Below are 18,667 nucleotides of genomic sequence, written 5' to 3'. Positions count from 1 at the left end.
TTGTCAGATACAAATCTGCGATGAGGTAGGCTGTTTCATTCTGTTATGGTTCTGGGAAAAAGAGTATTTAAATGCATTTGTAAGCAGATCAAGACCCTATGGCGTCGGGAAGTATTTAAATTCTTTTTTTTTTTATATTTGGTTTTTGTTCATTTACACTGCAGGCCATTTCCAATCCCCAAGCAGGGTGCGACGAGAAGGAACAAAAAAATAACAGTAAACCGACAAATCTGGTACACTGGAGATCACAAAAAGAAAGAAAAAACACAAGTTCAAAGGCTATGTATAGATATAACAGAACGCCGCTCATAGCGTCTTGCAATAAGCTCAAACATAAGAAAGAAAAATTTATGTCCTCGCGCTTTTTTTTTTTTTTTTTCACGATTACCACGGGAAAAAATCAAATCTCTGAACAAACTGATAAGGGACTTACTTCGTTTCCGCAGGTGTGCACAGCAGGGGCTTCGTCCTCACCAGCAAAACACAAAACAACAGATTTCTCCGTTTTAACCTCACGTTTTATTAGGCTTGACGTCAAACTTTATTAGGCCGACAATGCAAGTTTCCGGACGAGCTGTCTCGATGAAAACACACTTGTTCCTATTCAGTGAATTCGCACGAGCTAACACGATTTCATAAAAACACTTTTTGCTTGGAGCAAGTTCTCAGTTGCCATTCAAGCGGTCTTGATTAAGCACAGGTCATCCGCAGCTGAAGGAGGTCACTTGAAACGGAGGGCCAGCCGTGCAACTCGCTCTTGCGCTGCACAAAAAGACAATCTTTAGCGCCCTACATTAAAGATGCACCGAACGTTCTTACGCCATACACATATCTTTTTTTCTTTTCTTCCGTGCGTCAGAGAGTGATGAAACGTTTGAGTTCGTAGAGGCCGGCTTCCTAGCTCGGCGCCGCCGAATTCCGTGTTTCCCCTGAAAAGAACAAAAGAATTCGTGCAAGAAGTCGGCTCCAACGGTCGCCCAAGGGACAAACGAGCTGTAGCAGACGGCAGAGTTTCGGGGAAAGCTCACGCCACTAGCAAAGCCTGGCCTGGCGCTGCTGCCCGCCCGCCGAAACCGCTCCTCCTTTCCCTCCTTCGGGACACGCTAGTATCTTTTTTTTGGGCTTCTTGTCGGCTGCGTTCTTGGCGCCCGACTTGATTGACAGCCTCTGTCTGGCGGTCTGCTTTAATCTCTTCTTCCCTGCCTTGCAGCGGGGACTGCTCCTCTTTGTGCAATAGCTACTCTGGGGCGTTTTTCTTTTTGCTATTCTTTGCTTTAAAAGCTCTTTCCCCGCGTCTAGCAAACACACACACTTCTTTCGCGGCACCGTTAATGAACACCGTCTGCGTTTAGAAACTTACAAACGAACAGCACCGAACTCGATTACCGAAGCGCCGATGAAATTAATCAGCGCGCCCAGCGAAAACCCAACACGCTCGAACGCTGATTTTACGATGCAAGATAATAAAAAAAAAACGTATTTGGACCCTACCAAACCTATTACAGCAAGAAATTAAGAAATACGAGCAAAACAATATTGCGCAATCCTTAATCGGACGTTCGAATAGCGGCTGACTTCGTTTTATCAGTTAAAAAAATAATAAACGTAGGTAGACACGCTGAACTTCACGTATAGCCGGTATGTAAAACCTTAGTAAATAAAATGTAAATAAACTGTTGGCTTCAAAACGGTATGTACACATACCGTTTTAAAGCCAACAGTTTATTTATTATTTCGTGCCAACTGAGAAATCGACACGAGTTCAAAAGACGAATTTTGCCTAACGAAAACTGCCCAAACGCCTAGGATGTGCAGGTCACGCTTGCATAATTGTGGAATGCCTTTTTCCCACCCTATTATAGTTTGATCGCTCACTCCTCTCTTTTTCCGAGGCAGTATTCCATCATTTCGCGATGGAATACGCGCTTCAAAGCTTAATACACTTTATATCTTTGCCGAGCATGGACCTATCAAAAAAAGCACTTCCATGAAACATGCATAGGTAAATCTTGCTCGCGCTCTGGTAAAGAGCCTTCAAAAAAACGACCAGCCGCTCCGCCGAGAATTCAATTCATCTTGCGCGCCTATATCACGCTCAATATAGTAGATCCCATTAAAAGCCTTCTTTGCCGACATCGCTCGCTCCGAAAAGAACATTTCCATCTACCAACCGCCGAGCACAACAAACGCTCTTCTAATCTCCTCGCAAAACGCACGCGCTCACACAAACGACTTTGGGCAAAAACAAAGATCATGAAATGATCTTTGTTTTTATTCCCAGCGTCATGTACACGCATTTCTTGCGTGGAACAACGAATGAATAACTGCTATCTGCGTTTAATTCGATCTAGAAATCCCGTCGCGCCCGTTTGTTTACTTTCTGCCTTCCAGGTTAGACAACCTTCCTTCAAAAAATCCTAAAAAATCACCAATTCGTGCTAGAAGTGCCTGCCTCGGACGATAGGCAGCGAACAATTAGCGCCTTAGTTTGCGATTAAATAAGCTTCTGTACGCGTTTAATTAAAACTTGAAAGCACGCCGCCCGTCACGCGCGATGCCGGCGTTCGCTTTTCCAGGAGGGTTAAACACACTGCTCCTTTTTTCTTTAAGTTGAAAAAAGGTAATAATAAAAGTAGATAGAGATTCTTAATTTCGTGTGCCGTTAGACAAACGTGTGCGCTAAGAGCACAGAAAAAGAGACTGTTCTAAAGGTAGTAGTTCACTTTTATTTTTAATTTTTGCCTGATCTTAGACGATCGGATCGCGGCTCGAGCGCGCTTTCCGGACTCAACCGCTTCACTCTCTAACCCAAGAAAAAATAGTTGTACGCATATCGAAGTATATATTTTCCGAAAGCTAATGAACTTGTCCAATAGGTGTAAAAATTATTTGATTTTAAACGGAATTATTCTTCTTCATATTTCGATTTAACCAGCCAAACTAGTTTTCGGGTGCTCTGGGTGGCTGGTCGATTTAAGTTGAAAAAAGGTAATAATAAAAGTAGATAGAGATTCTTAATTTCGTGTGCCGTTAGACAAACGTGTGCCCTAAGAGCACAGAAAAAGAGACTGTTCTAAAGGTAGTAGTTCACTTTTATTTTTAATTTTTGCCTGATCTTAGACGATCGGATCGCGGCTCGAGCGCGCTTTCCGGACTCAACCGCTTCACTCTCTAACCCAAGAAAAAATAGTTGTACGCATATCGAAGTATATATTTTCCGAAAGCTAATGAACTTGTCCAATAGGTGTAAAAATTATTTGATTTTAAACGGAATTATTCTTCTTCATATTTCGATCTAACCAGCCAAACTAGTTTTCGGGTGCTCTGGGTGGCTGGTCGATTTAAGTTAAAAAAAGGTAATAATAAAAGTAGATAGAGATTCTTAATTTCGTGTGCCGTTAGACAAACGTGTGCCCTAAGAGCACAGAAAAAGAGACTGTTCTAAAGGTAGTAGTTCACTTTTATTTTTAATTTTTGCCTGATCTTAGACGATCGGATCGCGGCTCGAGCGCGCTTTCCGGACTCAACCGCTTCACTCTCTAACCCAAGAAAAAATAGTTGTACGCATATCGAAGTATATATTTTCCGAAAGCTAATGAACTTGTCCAATAGGTGTAAAAATTATTTGATTTTAAACGGAATTATTCTTCTTCATATTTCGATCTAACCAGCCAAACTAGTTTTCGGGTGCTCTGGGTGGCTGGTCGATTTAAGTTAAAAAAAGGTAATAATAAAAGTAGATAGAGATTCTTAATTTCGTGTGCCGTTAGACAAACGTGTGCCCTAAGAGCACAGAAAAAGAGACTGTTCTAAAGGTAGTAGTTCACTTTTATTTTTAATTTTTGCCTGATCTTCGACGATCGGATCGCGGCTCGAGCGCGCTTTCCGGACTCAACCGCTTCACTCTCTAACCCAAGAAAAAATAGTTGTACGCATATCGAAGTATATATTTTCCGAAAGCTAATGAACTTGTCCAATAGGTGTAAAAATTATTTGATTTTAAACGGAATTATTCTTCTTCATATTTCGATCTAACCAGCCAAACTAGTTTTCGGGTGCTCTGGGTGGCTGGTCGATTTAAGTTGAAAAAAGGTAATAATAAAAGTAGATAGAGATTCTTAATTTCGTGTGCCGTTAGACAAACGTGTGCCCTAAGAGCACAGAAAAAGAGACTGTTCTAAAGGTAGTAGTTCACTTTTATTTTTAATTTTTGCCTGATCTTAGACGATCGGATCGCGGCTCGAGCGCGCTTTCCGGACTCAACCGCTTCACTCTCTAACCCAAGAAAAAATAGTTGTACGCATATCGAAGTATATATTTTCCGAAAGCTAATGAACTTGTCCAATAGGTGTAAAAATTATTTGATTTTAAACGGAATTATTCTTCTTCATATTTCGATCTAACCAGCCAAACTAGTTTTCGGGTGCTCTGGGTGGCTGGTCGATTTAAGTTGAAAAAAGGTAATAATAAAAGTAGATAGAGATTCTTAATTTCGTGTGCCGTTAGACAAACGTGTGCCCTAAGAGCACAGAAAAAGAGACTGTTCTAAAGGTAGTAGTTCACTTTTATTTTTAATTTTTGCCTGATCTTAGACGATCGGATCGCGGCTCGAGCGCGCTTTCCGGACTCAACCGCTTCACTCTCTAACCCAAGAAAAAATAGTTGTACGCATATCGAAGTATATATTTTCCGAAAGCTAATGAACTTGTCCAATAGGTGTAAAAATTATTTGATTTTAAACGGAATTATTCTTCTTCATATTTCGATCTAACCAGCCAAACTAGTTTTCGGGTGCTCTGGGTGGCTGGTCGATTTAAGTTAAAAAAAGGTAATAATAAAAGTAGATAGAGATTCTTAATTTCGTGTGCCGTTAGACAAACGTGTGCCCTAAGAGCACAGAAAAAGAGACTGTTCTAAAGGTAGTAGTTCACTTTTATTTTTAATTTTTGCCTGATCTTCGACGATCGGATCGCGGCTCGAGCGCGCTTTCCGGACTCAACCGCTTCACTCTCTAACCCAAGAAAAAATAGTTGTACGCATATCGAAGTATATATTTTCCGAAAGCTAATGAACTTGTCCAATAGGTGTAAAAATTATTTGATTTTAAACGGAATTATTCTTCTTCATATTTCGATCTAACCAGCCAAACTAGTTTTCGGGTGCTCTGGGTGGCTGGTCGATTTAAGTTAAAAAAAGGTAATAATAAAAGTAGATAGAGATTCTTAATTTCGTGTGCCGTTAGACAAACGTGTGCCCTAAGAGCACAGAAAAAGAGACTGTTCTAAAGGTAGTAGTTCACTTTTATTTTTAATTTTTGCCTGATCTTAGACGATCGGATCGCGGCTCGAGCGCGCTTTCCGGACTCAACCGCTTCACTCTCTAACCCAAGAAAAAATAGTTGTACGCATATCGAAGTATATATTTTCCGAAAGCTAATGAACTTGTCCAATAGGTGTAAAAATTATTTGATTTTAAACGGAATTATTCTTCTTCATATTTCGATCTAACCAGCCAAACTAGTTTTCGGGTGCTCTGGGTGGCTGGTCGATTTAAGTTGAAAAAAGGTAATAATAAAAGTAGATAGAGATTCTTAATTTCGTGTGCCGTTAGACAAACGTGTGCCCTAAGAGCACAGAAAAAGAGACTGTTCTAAAGGTAGTAGTTCACTTTTATTTTTAATTTTTGCCTGATCTTAGACGATCGGATCGCGGCTCGAGCGCGCTTTCCGGACTCAACCGCTTCACTCTCTAACCCAAGAACAAATAGTTGTACGCATATCGAAGTATATATTTTCCGAACGCTAATGAACTTGTCCAATAGGTGTAAAAATTATTTGATTTTAAACGGAATTATTCTTCTTCATATTTCGATCTAACCAGCCAAACTAGTTTTCGGGTGCTCTGGGTGGCTGGTCGATTTAAGTTGAAAAAAGGTAATAATAAAAGTAGATAGAGATTCTTAATTTCGTGTGCCGTTAGACAAACGTGTGCCCTAAGAGCACAGAAAAAGAGACTGTTCTAAAGGTAGTAGTTCACTTTTATTTTTAATTTTTGCCTGATCTTAGACGATCGGATCGCGGCTCGAGCGCGCTTTCCGGACTCAACCGCTTCACTCTCTAACCCAAGAAAAAATAGTTGTACGCATATCGAAGTATATATTTTCCGAAAGCTAATGAACTTGTCCAATAGGTGTAAAAATTATTTGATTTTAAACGGAATTATTCTTCTTCATATTTCGATCTAACCAGCCAAACTAGTTTTCGGGTGCTCTGGGTGGCTGGTCGATTTAAGTTAAAAAAAGGTAATAATAAAAGTAGATAGAGATTCTTAATTTCGTGTGCCGTTAGACAAACGTGTGCCCTAAGAGCACAGAAAAAGAGACTGTTCTAAAGGTAGTAGTTCACTTTTATTTTTAATTTTTGCCTGATCTTCGACGATCGGATCGCGGCTCGAGCGCGCTTTCCGGACTCAACCGCTTCACTCTCTAACCCAAGAAAAAATAGTTGTACGCATATCGAAGTATATATTTTCCGAAAACTAATGAACTTGTCCAATAGGTGTAAAAATTATTTGATTTTAAACGGAATTATTCTTCTTCATATTTCGATCTAACCAGCCAAACTAGTTTTCGGGTGCTCTGGGTGGCTGGTCGATTTAAGTTAAAAAAAGGTAATAATAAAAGTAGATAGAGATTCTTAATTTCGTGTGCCGTTAGACAAACGTGTGCGCTAAGAGCACAGAAAAAGAGACTGTTCTAAAGGTAGTAGTTCACTTTTATTTTTAATTTTTGCCTGATCTTAGACGATCGGATCGCGGCTCGAGCGCGCTTTCCGGACTCAACCGCTTCACTCTCTAACCCAAGAAAAAATAGTTGTACGCATATCGAAGTATATATTTTCCGAAAGCTAATGAACTTGTCCAATAGGTGTAAAAATTATTTGATTTTAAACGGAATTATTCTTCTTCATATTTCGATCTAACCAGCCAAACTAGTTTTCGGGTGCTCTGGGTGGCTGGTCGATTTAAGTTAAAAAAAGGTAATAATAAAAGTAGATAGAGATTCTTAATTTCGTGTGCCGTTAGACAAACGTGTGCGCTAAGAGCACAGAAAAAGAGACTGTTCTAAAGGTAGTAGTTCACTTTTATTTTTAATTTTTGCCTGATCTTAGACGATCGGATCGCGGCTCGAGCGCGCTTTCCGGACTCAACCGCTTCACTCTCTAACCCAAGAAAAAATAGTTGTACGCATATCGAAGTATATATTTTCCGAAAGCTAATGAACTTGTCCAATAGGTGTAAAAATTATTTGATTTTAAACGGAATTATTCTTCTTCATATTTCGATCTAACCAGCCAAACTAGTTTTCGGGTGCTCTGGGTGGCTGGTCGATTTAAGTTAAAAAAAGGTAATAATAAAAGTAGATAGAGATTCTTAATTTCGTGTGCCGTTAGACAAACGTGTGCCCTAAGAGCACAGAAAAAGAGACTGTTCTAAAGGTAGTAGTTCACTTTTATTTTTAATTTTTGCCTGATCTTCGACGATCGGATCGCGGCTCGAGCGCGCTTTCCGGACTCAACCGCTTCACTCTCTAACCCAAGAAAAAATAGTTGTACGCATATCGAAGTATATATTTTCCGAAAACTAATGAACTTGTCCAATAGGTGTAAAAATTATTTGATTTTAAACGGAATTATTCTTCTTCATATTTCGATCTAACCAGCCAAACTAGTTTTCGGGTGCTCTGGGTGGCTGGTCGATTTAAGTTGAAAAAAGGTAATAATAAAAGTAGATAGAGATTCTTAATTTCGTGTGCCGTTAGACAAACGTGTGCCCTAAGAGCACAGAAAAAGAGACTGTTCTAAAGGTAGTAGTTCACTTTTATTTTTAATTTTTGCCTGATCTTAGACGATCGGATCGCGGCTCGAGCGCGCTTTCCGGACTCAACCGCTTCACTCTCTAACCCAAGAAAAAATAGTTGTACGCATATCGAAGTATATATTTTCCGAAAGCTAATGAACTTGTCCAATAGGTGTAAAAATTATTTGATTTTAAACGGAATTATTCTTCTTCATATTTCGATCTAACCAGCCAAACTAGTTTTCGGGTGCTCTGGGTGGCTGGTCGATTTAAGTTGAAAAAAGGTAATAATAAAAGTAGATAGAGATTCTTAATTTCGTGTGCCGTTAGACAAACGTGTGCCCTAAGAGCACAGAAAAAGAGACTGTTCTAAAGGTAGTAGTTCACTTTTATTTTTAATTTTTGCCTGATCTTAGACGATCGGATCGCGGCTCGAGCGCGCTTTCCGGACTCAACCGCTTCACTCTCTAACCCAAGAAAAAATAGTTGTACGCATATCGAAGTATATATTTTCCGAAAGCTAATGAACTTGTCCAATAGGTGTAAAAATTATTTGATTTTAAACGGAATTATTCTTCTTCATATTTCGATCTAACCAGCCAAACTAGTTTTCGGGTGCTCTGGGTGGCTGGTCGATTTAAGTTAAAAAAAGGTAATAATAAAAGTAGATAGAGATTCTTAATTTCGTGTGCCGTTAGACAAACGTGTGCCCTAAGAGCACAGAAAAAGAGACTGTTCTAAAGGTAGTAGTTCACTTTTATTTTTAATTTTTGCCTGATCTTCGACGATCGGATCGCGGCTCGAGCGCGCTTTCCGGACTCAACCGCTTCACTCTCTAACCCAAGAAAAAATAGTTGTACGCATATCGAAGTATATATTTTCCGAAAGCTAATGAACTTGTCCAATAGGTGTAAAAATTATTTGATTTTAAACGGAATTATTCTTCTTCATATTTCGATCTAACCAGCCAAACTAGTTTTCGGGTGCTCTGGGTGGCTGGTCGATTTAAGTTAAAAAAAGGTAATAATAAAAGTAGATAGAGATTCTTAATTTCGTGTGCCGTTAGACAAACGTGTGCCCTAAGAGCACAGAAAAAGAGACTGTTCTAAAGGTAGTAGTTCACTTTTATTTTTAATTTTTGCCTGATCTTAGACGATCGGATCGCGGCTCGAGCGCGCTTTCCGGACTCAACCGCTTCACTCTCTAACCCAAGAAAAAATAGTTGTACGCATATCGAAGTATATATTTTCCGAAAGCTAATGAACTTGTCCAATAGGTGTAAAAATTATTTGATTTTAAACGGAATTATTCTTCTTCATATTTCGATCTAACCAGCCAAACTAGTTTTCGGGTGCTCTGGGTGGCTGGTCGATTTAAGTTGAAAAAAGGTAATAATAAAAGTAGATAGAGATTCTTAATTTCGTGTGCCGTTAGACAAACGTGTGCCCTAAGAGCACAGAAAAAGAGACTGTTCTAAAGGTAGTAGTTCACTTTTATTTTTAATTTTTGCCTGATCTTAGACGATCGGATCGCGGCTCGAGCGCGCTTTCCGGACTCAACCGCTTCACTCTCTAACCCAAGAACAAATAGTTGTACGCATATCGAAGTATATATTTTCCGAACGCTAATGAACTTGTCCAATAGGTGTAAAAATTATTTGATTTTAAACGGAATTATTCTTCTTCATATTTCGATCTAACCAGCCAAACTAGTTTTCGGGTGCTCTGGGTGGCTGGTCGATTTAAGTTGAAAAAAGGTAATAATAAAAGTAGATAGAGATTCTTAATTTCGTGTGCCGTTAGACAAACGTGTGCCCTAAGAGCACAGAAAAAGAGACTGTTCTAAAGGTAGTAGTTCACTTTTATTTTTAATTTTTGCCTGATCTTAGACGATCGGATCGCGGCTCGAGCGCGCTTTCCGGACTCAACCGCTTCACTCTCTAACCCAAGAAAAAATAGTTGTACGCATATCGAAGTATATATTTTCCGAAAGCTAATGAACTTGTCCAATAGGTGTAAAAATTATTTGATTTTAAACGGAATTATTCTTCTTCATATTTCGATCTAACCAGCCAAACTAGTTTTCGGGTGCTCTGGGTGGCTGGTCGATTTAAGTTAAAAAAAGGTAATAATAAAAGTAGATAGAGATTCTTAATTTCGTGTGCCGTTAGACAAACGTGTGCCCTAAGAGCACAGAAAAAGAGACTGTTCTAAAGGTAGTAGTTCACTTTTATTTTTAATTTTTGCCTGATCTTCGACGATCGGATCGCGGCTCGAGCGCGCTTTCCGGACTCAACCGCTTCACTCTCTAACCCAAGAAAAAATAGTTGTACGCATATCGAAGTATATATTTTCCGAAAACTAATGAACTTGTCCAATAGGTGTAAAAATTATTTGATTTTAAACGGAATTATTCTTCTTCATATTTCGATCTAACCAGCCAAACTAGTTTTCGGGTGCTCTGGGTGGCTGGTCGATTTAAGTTAAAAAAAGGTAATAATAAAAGTAGATAGAGATTCTTAATTTCGTGTGCCGTTAGACAAACGTGTGCGCTAAGAGCACAGAAAAAGAGACTGTTCTAAAGGTAGTAGTTCACTTTTATTTTTAATTTTTGCCTGATCTTAGACGATCGGATCGCGGCTCGAGCGCGCTTTCCGGACTCAACCGCTTCACTCTCTAACCCAAGAAAAAATAGTTGTACGCATATCGAAGTATATATTTTCCGAAAGCTAATGAACTTGTCCAATAGGTGTAAAAATTATTTGATTTTAAACGGAATTATTCTTCTTCATATTTCGATCTAACCAGCCAAACTAGTTTTCGGGTGCTCTGGGTGGCTGGTCGATTTAAGTTAAAAAAAGGTAATAATAAAAGTAGATAGAGATTCTTAATTTCGTGTGCCGTTAGACAAACGTGTGCGCTAAGAGCACAGAAAAAGAGACTGTTCTAAAGGTAGTAGTTCACTTTTATTTTTAATTTTTGCCTGATCTTAGACGATCGGATCGCGGCTCGAGCGCGCTTTCCGGACTCAACCGCTTCACTCTCTAACCCAAGAAAAAATAGTTGTACGCATATCGAAGTATATATTTTCCGAAAGCTAATGAACTTGTCCAATAGGTGTAAAAATTATTTGATTTTAAACGGAATTATTCTTCTTCATATTTCGATCTAACCAGCCAAACTAGTTTTCGGGTGCTCTGGGTGGCTGGTCGATTTAAGTTAAAAAAAGGTAATAATAAAAGTAGATAGAGATTCTTAATTTCGTGTGCCGTTAGACAAACGTGTGCCCTAAGAGCACAGAAAAAGAGACTGTTCTAAAGGTAGTAGTTCACTTTTATTTTTAATTTTTGCCTGATCTTCGACGATCGGATCGCGGCTCGAGCGCGCTTTCCGGACTCAACCGCTTCACTCTCTAACCCAAGAAAAAATAGTTGTACGCATATCGAAGTATATATTTTCCGAAAACTAATGAACTTGTCCAATAGGTGTAAAAATTATTTGATTTTAAACGGAATTATTCTTCTTCATATTTCGATCTAACCAGCCAAACTAGTTTTCGGGTGCTCTGGGTGGCTGGTCGATTTAAGTTAAAAAAAGGTAATAATAAAAGTAGATAGAGATTCTTAATTTCGTGTGCCGTTAGACAAACGTGTGCGCTAAGAGCACAGAAAAAGAGACTGTTCTAAAGGTAGTAGTTCACTTTTATTTTTAATTTTTGCCTGATCTTAGACGATCGGATCGCGGCTCGAGCGCGCTTTCCGGACTCAACCGCTTCACTCTCTAACCCAAGAAAAAATAGTTGTACGCATATCGAAGTATATATTTTCCGAAAGCTAATGAACTTGTCCAATAGGTGTAAAAATTATTTGATTTTAAACGGAATTATTCTTCTTCATATTTCGATCTAACCAGCCAAACTAGTTTTCGGGTGCTCTGGGTGGCTGGTCGATTTAAGTTGAAAAAAGGTAATAATAAAAGTAGATAGAGATTCTTAATTTCGTGTGCCGTTAGACAAACGTGTGCGCTAAGAGCACAGAAAAAGAGACTGTTCTAAAGGTAGTAGTTCACTTTTATTTTTAATTTTTGCCTGATCTTAGACGATCGGATCGCGGCTCGAGCGCGCTTTCCGGACTCAACCGCTTCACTCTCTAACCCAAGAAAAAATAGTTGTACGCATATCGAAGTATATATTTTCCGAAAGCTAATGAACTTGTCCAATAGGTGTAAAAATTATTTGATTTTAAACGGAATTATTCTTCTTCATATTTCGATCTAACCAGCCAAACTAGTTTTCGGGTGCTCTGGGTGGCTGGTCGATTTAAGTTAAAAAAAGGTAATAATAAAAGTAGATAGAGATTCTTAATTTCGTGTGCCGTTAGACAAACGTGTGCCCTAAGAGCACAGAAAAAGAGACTGTTCTAAAGGTAGTAGTTCACTTTTATTTTTAATTTTTGCCTGATCTTCGACGATCGGATCGCGGCTCGAGCGCGCTTTCCGGACTCAACCGCTTCACTCTCTAACCCAAGAAAAAATAGTTGTACGCATATCGAAGTATATATTTTCCGAAAACTAATGAACTTGTCCAATAGGTGTAAAAATTATTTGATTTTAAACGGAATTATTCTTCTTCATATTTCGATCTAACCAGCCAAACTAGTTTTCGGGTGCTCTGGGTGGCTGGTCGATTTAAGTTAAAAAAAGGTAATAATAAAAGTAGATAGAGATTCTTAATTTCGTGTGCCGTTAGACAAACGTGTGCGCTAAGAGCACAGAAAAAGAGACTGTTCTAAAGGTAGTAGTTCACTTTTATTTTTAATTTTTGCCTGATCTTAGACGATCGGATCGCGGCTCGAGCGCGCTTTCCGGACTCAACCGCTTCACTCTCTAACCCAAGAAAAAATAGTTGTACGCATATCGAAGTATATATTTTCCGAAAGCTAATGAACTTGTCCAATAGGTGTAAAAATTATTTGATTTTAAACGGAATTATTCTTCTTCATATTTCGATCTAACCAGCCAAACTAGTTTTCGGGTGCTCTGGGTGGCTGGTCGATTTAAGTTGAAAAAAGGTAATAATAAAAGTAGATAGAGATTCTTAATTTCGTGTGCCGTTAGACAAACGTGTGCGCTAAGAGCACAGAAAAAGAGACTGTTCTAAAGGTAGTAGTTCACTTTTATTTTTAATTTTTGCCTGATCTTAGACGATCGGATCGCGGCTCGAGCGCGCTTTCCGGACTCAACCGCTTCACTCTCTAACCCAAGAAAAAATAGTTGTACGCATATCGAAGTATATATTTTCCGAAAGCTAATGAACTTGTCCAATAGGTGTAAAAATTATTTGATTTTAAACGGAATTATTCTTCTTCATATTTCGATCTAACCAGCCAAACTAGTTTTCGGGTGCTCTGGGTGGCTGGTCGATTTAAGTTAAAAAAAGGTAATAATAAAAGTAGATAGAGATTCTTAATTTCGTGTGCCGTTAGACAAACGTGTGCCCTAAGAGCACAGAAAAAGAGACTGTTCTAAAGGTAGTAGTTCACTTTTATTTTTAATTTTTGCCTGATCTTCGACGATCGGATCGCGGCTCGAGCGCGCTTTCCGGACTCAACCGCTTCACTCTCTAACCCAAGAAAAAATAGTTGTACGCATATCGAAGTATATATTTTCCGAAAGCTAATGAACTTGTCCAATAGGTGTAAAAATTATTTGATTTTAAACGGAATTATTCTTCTTCATATTTCGATCTAACCAGCCAAACTAGTTTTCGGGTGCTCTGGGTGGCTGGTCGATTTAAGTTAAAATAAGGTAATAATAAAAGTAGATAGAGATCCTTAATTTCGTGTGCCGTTAGACAAACGTGTGCGCTAAGAGCACAGAAAAAGAGACTGTTCTGAAGGTAGTAGTTCACTTTTATTTTTAATTTTTGCCTGATCTTAGACGATCGGATCGCGGCTCGAGCGCGCTCCGGACTCTCCCGCTAAAAATCGGACTCTCCCGATAAAAATCAAAGCTATACTTCGTTTCACCTTATGTGCGAGCGAGGGCAAAGCTGGAAGCGCGAGCACGAAAGCTCCGTGCGTTCAGGCTTTGCTCGAGCGCGCGAGCTGGGGAGAAACGCAAAAAGCGCTGGTCTCGTGCTTTTAGCTTTGGCTTCGCTCGCAGATAAGGTGAAACAAAGTATAGACGCTTTACACACGCGCCAAATTACAGCCGCCATGGCTGACCTTCTCTTGTCTTACCGAGATGCCGAGCAACTGAAACGGTAGTTGACGATCCTCCACAAAGGCCGATGCTTTAGAAAAGGACACAGTTGAATCTAATGTTTCAATAACCTGGCCTGCTATGGTAATGATGACGTGAAATAAACGAAATACGAGGAAACAAAAACTGAAGGTCAGTTATGGCGGCGTCCATTCACAGCTGCTGCAAAGCGTCTATAGAAGCAGACAAAGAACGCACCCGACAAGAAGCAACGCCAAAGAAAGGAAAGATAACGGATACAGTCTCAAAGAGCTAAGTGGGTCAGGGGGCCCAGGCAAGGGGTGGCCCTAGGGTGCCTGAATGTCCTGTTTAGGGTGATGCCACCCTTTGTAGTACCAGATGCCGACAGCACGCGCTCACGGGCAAAATACATAGAAATCGACGAAAACAAAATGTCGCCATAGCACAGTCAGCGCCACAAGCGCGTGCAGGGACACGCTCTTTCACCTGCTTCTCAACAAAAAAATAAACGTGTGTGACAAAATGGCGACATGCCACCACCCTAAGCAAAGCGCGCATGAAGGCACCCTAGGTGGCCCGGCGTGCGCGTTCTAAGCGGAGTCGAGTTAGAAAAAAGATTTCAGCGCGCGGTTCACCAAATGCAAAGGTAGAAATATGACATTTTCTAAAAATGCCTGGCACTTCGTTCTCTTCTACAGCACGAGCCGCGACGTTCGGCAACCGCTTCGAGGATCTGACCGGCTGTGTCCCGGTATCGACCACCTGAACCGGGAGCTACGCACGGTGCGAAGGGAACAGCGGAGGCACGAGCATCTACGCCACCCCGTCCCTGGACTGAGCGGCTACACAAGCCAGGAAACGAGCCTCGTCACGACATATGCCGGGGAATCTCTAGGCCTCGTAGAACTTTCTTTCTCCCGACCCTTCTCTTACCAACCCCGGACGAGCCTGTGACAACGTGCGACAGACATTGCTAATTGTTCTGTACAGAAGAGAACGAAGTGAGATGACAATTTCGTGTGCCGCTAAAGAAACGTGCGCGCCAAGAGCACAGAAAAACAAGTTAAAAAATGTAATAATAAACGGAGATAGAGATTCTTAATTCCCGCTTCACCTGCTTCACTCTCTAACGCAACGAGAAATACTTTTACGCATATCGAAGTATATATTTTCCGAAAGCTAATGAAATTCTCCAATAGGTGTGAAAAGCACTTGGTTTTAAACGAATTATTCTTCTTTTTTTGCTGAAAAACTCAAATCACTTTCGTTTGCCAAATAATCAAAAACTCGAAATTAAAGGATAGTATAATGGACGTACACTTACCCCAATGTGTCGAACGAAAGGAGGCCCTTTGACGAAGGCAGGAAGCGTGAGGCGACGTTCGGGGTCCGAAGAAGAAGAAGACCGATTTCGGAACAAAGAACAAAGAAGGAGCTGGACACTGGCGACTACGCGACTGCTCCCAAGCACAACGGAAACCACACTGGGGCCGGCCTCTGGGAACAAAGGAAAGCGGAGGAGGATGAGCGAGGAGGAGAGGGAAAGAGAAGGAAAAAAGTCGGGAAGGGGATCGCGCCGCCTGGTGGAGGGCAGACACACCACTCGCATCGGGTATTTTTTTCTTTATTATTTTGTTTATTTTTTGCACTATTTATTAAGGGAAGCATTCTCGTTGATCTCCCTTCATTAATACTGGTCGTATCTCATCACCGCTAGCACCGATGTGTTCCTTGGTCTTTCTAGACTCTATGGACACCACTTTGAACGTGTGAAATAAAAGTTTTCGCGATGCTACGACGCTTTTACCGTGGGCATGGTCATGGCGGCCATTTCTCCTTTTAGAAACCTTTGTTCGGACCTCCGAGGCTGAATTTTCGTTTCCGAGACGCGATGTTGGTGTCAAACGTGAGCAGGCGTTTCGTAGAACACCCGACGACTGTACTTTACCTCTGATCGAGTTGATTTTTTACTGTACGAGCACTGATGCGACTTTCCACAGGAAAGCACTAATTTTCGGGTTCGATATTGCTCAGCCCTCCTCCCTCGTACGTTTTCTTGAGAAAACTGTTTTTGTTTCTTGTTTAGCAACGGCCAGCGCACCTTTCGAAAGTTATTAGAAAACTTTATCTGCTCTGGATTTTAAATAAAGACACACCTGGGTCCTGTAGCCGAAAGATTTTTTTTTCTAAGCTTTGGAACCTCCTTTCGTAAAGGTATGCCTACTGAAATTTGAGGCCTCTGGTACCTTGCTACCTGTGAAGTTTCAACCCTCTGGATCCATCCGTTTTTCTCTGACGGCCAAAATTTGAATGCAGGCCTGTCTTAGTAAATCACGTTCAGGGGCTCTGGAAGCGGGGGGGCAGGGTGGGCTTGAGCCCCTCCTGTCCTCAGGACCGAGCTGCCGAGCCCCCCCTCCCCCTCCCTCTTTTTTTTCTTTTTTTTTAGTTTGTGTGTTTGCAGGTTATCTGGTATGGGCCTTCGGCCTATTTCCTGTACCTCCGTATCTCCTGAGCCGAAATAAATGAAATGACTCTTTATACATGCTGACCTACCGCCCTCCTCACCTCCGCCAAGCACAAAAAGCACCGGGGCGACGGAGAGGCTTGCTTGAAAAGTCAAAACCAGAAGAAAATGACAGGCAGGACTCATGAGCCTGATTGACAACCAGTTTAGAGCGAGCAAAGAGGAGACAGCGAAATGAATGGATTCCGACAAGACGACGTCGGCCAGCGTTTGTCTGCTTCCCCCGTGTGGAAGCAAGAAGCCCAGAAGATGCATGGTGCTTCTGGCCCGCGGACAAAACAGGCAGGCGCTTAAAGGCCATCATTAGGAAAAGGGGGAGGGGGGGGGGGTCTGGTGAGCTTGAGTGGGGATTCGGCAGTGAAAGTCTACGAGCTCCCAAATTTGACAAGGCGCCTTTGATGGCGAAAGCTTTGCGCGCATGCGGCGTCGTGCCCGCAGGGTGGTGAGGCATGAGGCGACACATGTTTACAAACTAAGGACAACACAACACGAAGTCTGAAACACAGCTATTATCCTTCAGTACTCTCCTTTTGTGATGCCCCCCAACTTGTATTGACGCCAGGAGTCCGAAGCGATCACGGTCGATGTACTTGATCCTGAGGTACATACCGATGTATGCAACCTCTGCTTCCAGTTAAGACATCCGATGGCCCAACTTGCTGTGTTTGAGACTCCGTGTTGTGTTGTCCTTTTTTCCCCCGAGTTTCGGGGTTTTGTCTAAAACTTTTAACACTTGTTTGTCTACGTCTGCGTTAATACATCATGCTTCCCCGAGAATCCCTAAATGAAGGAAGGTTTTCATTTTTAGACATAGCCAATTTGGCATAGGCACAGCTGCGGTTGACATGTAACAGTTGGTATAGGAAAGAAAAAATAAAGAACACATGGTGCGGCTGATTTCAGTGGTTATCCAATCATTCTATGAGTTGTCAGTGCAAGCTTCTTACTGTTATTTTACTGAACCATTGTTTTAATTTGTTTTCCATGGATATGTGCGTGAATATGCGAACGCGGTGCATTAATATGTTTTCATTCAAATGTGGCAATTAATGTCAACCTGAAACCAACCTAACCTTGAGGATTTCGGAGATGTCGAGCCCCCCCTCTAAAGAAAGACTTCCGGAGCCTCTGGTCACGTTTGTTTTGATTAAAGTGTGTCTCCACATGTTACGGGGTGTGGGCTCTGTAGGGTTGTGTGGAGTCCCTCTTGCAGCACAGATGTGCATTTGTCCTCACCGTCTCTGGAAAAGACGACCATAACTCAGAATGAACGTCCCTCGGAGACGAAAGGCACACTTTTGGTTTGGCGCAGAAACAACGCCCGCGTTCAGATGTTGGCCGTCAAGTGAAAACGGACTTAGCTTGAGGGTTCAAACTGCTCAGATAGCAACCTAGAAGGTTACTCGTGCTTCAGTCGAGCTCATCTTGCACCAGAAAAAGCACAAGGGGGGAAAATAGGAGTGTGGGAGCGGTTGTACTGTGGCGGCATGTCTAGAAAAAGCTCAAAAGTGATTTGTGGAGTCCCTCTTGCGGCACAGATCTGTATTTGTCCTCACCGTCTCTGGGAAAGACCACCTTAACAAAAGAATGGACGTGAAAGTGAGGCAAAGGGCGTAGTTTTGCTTCGAGGTAGAAACAGCGCCTGCGTTCAGATGTTGGCCGTCAAGTGAAAACGGACTTAGCTTGAGGGTTCAAACTGAACAGATAGCAAGCTAGAAGGTTACTCGTGCTTCAGTCGAGCTCATCTTGCACCAGAAAAAGCACAAGGGGGCAAAATAAAGAGTGTGGGGCCAGTTGTACTCTAGGGGCATGTATACAAAAAGCTCTGCAGGAACAAACCTTTTCCCGAGGTGGACAGCAGGGGCCTGAAGACATAAATAAAAAAGAAGTGGCTCATTTAACGAGTCTTCACTGCGCCAGAAAAACAAGAATCAGCTCATTTCTTTTTGAGACCTCAGACTTTATTAGGCCAAGAATACAATTTTTCAGACCAGCTGTCTCAATGTAAAAACACACTTCCTTATTAGTACCCTTTTGACACACAAACAGTCCTACCTGGTGCGAGA

At 41.3% G+C, this 18,667-nt stretch overlaps 1 long non-coding RNA gene across 1 annotated transcript; it reads right to left on the bottom strand.

Annotated features, from left to right (window-relative positions):
* Nucleotides 1–496: 496 nt before the first annotated feature.
* On the bottom strand, nucleotides 497–15,802 carry LOC121834400. The gene is made up of 2 exons (XR_006077188.1): nucleotides 15,402–15,802; nucleotides 497–929 (listed from the first exon to the last, which is right to left on the bottom strand). It is a non-coding gene; the product is annotated as an uncharacterized LOC121834400 (long non-coding RNA).
* Between the last annotated feature and the right edge of the window lie 2,865 nt (nucleotides 15,803–18,667).

Source organism: Ixodes scapularis, unplaced genomic scaffold (assembly GCF_016920785.2).
Source record: "Ixodes scapularis isolate PalLabHiFi unplaced genomic scaffold, ASM1692078v2 ptg001131l_1___fragment_2___debris__unscaffolded, whole genome shotgun sequence".
NCBI lineage: Eukaryota > Metazoa > Arthropoda > Arachnida > Ixodida > Ixodidae > Ixodes > Ixodes scapularis.
This window is presented reverse-complemented; position numbering and strand designations above follow the sequence as displayed.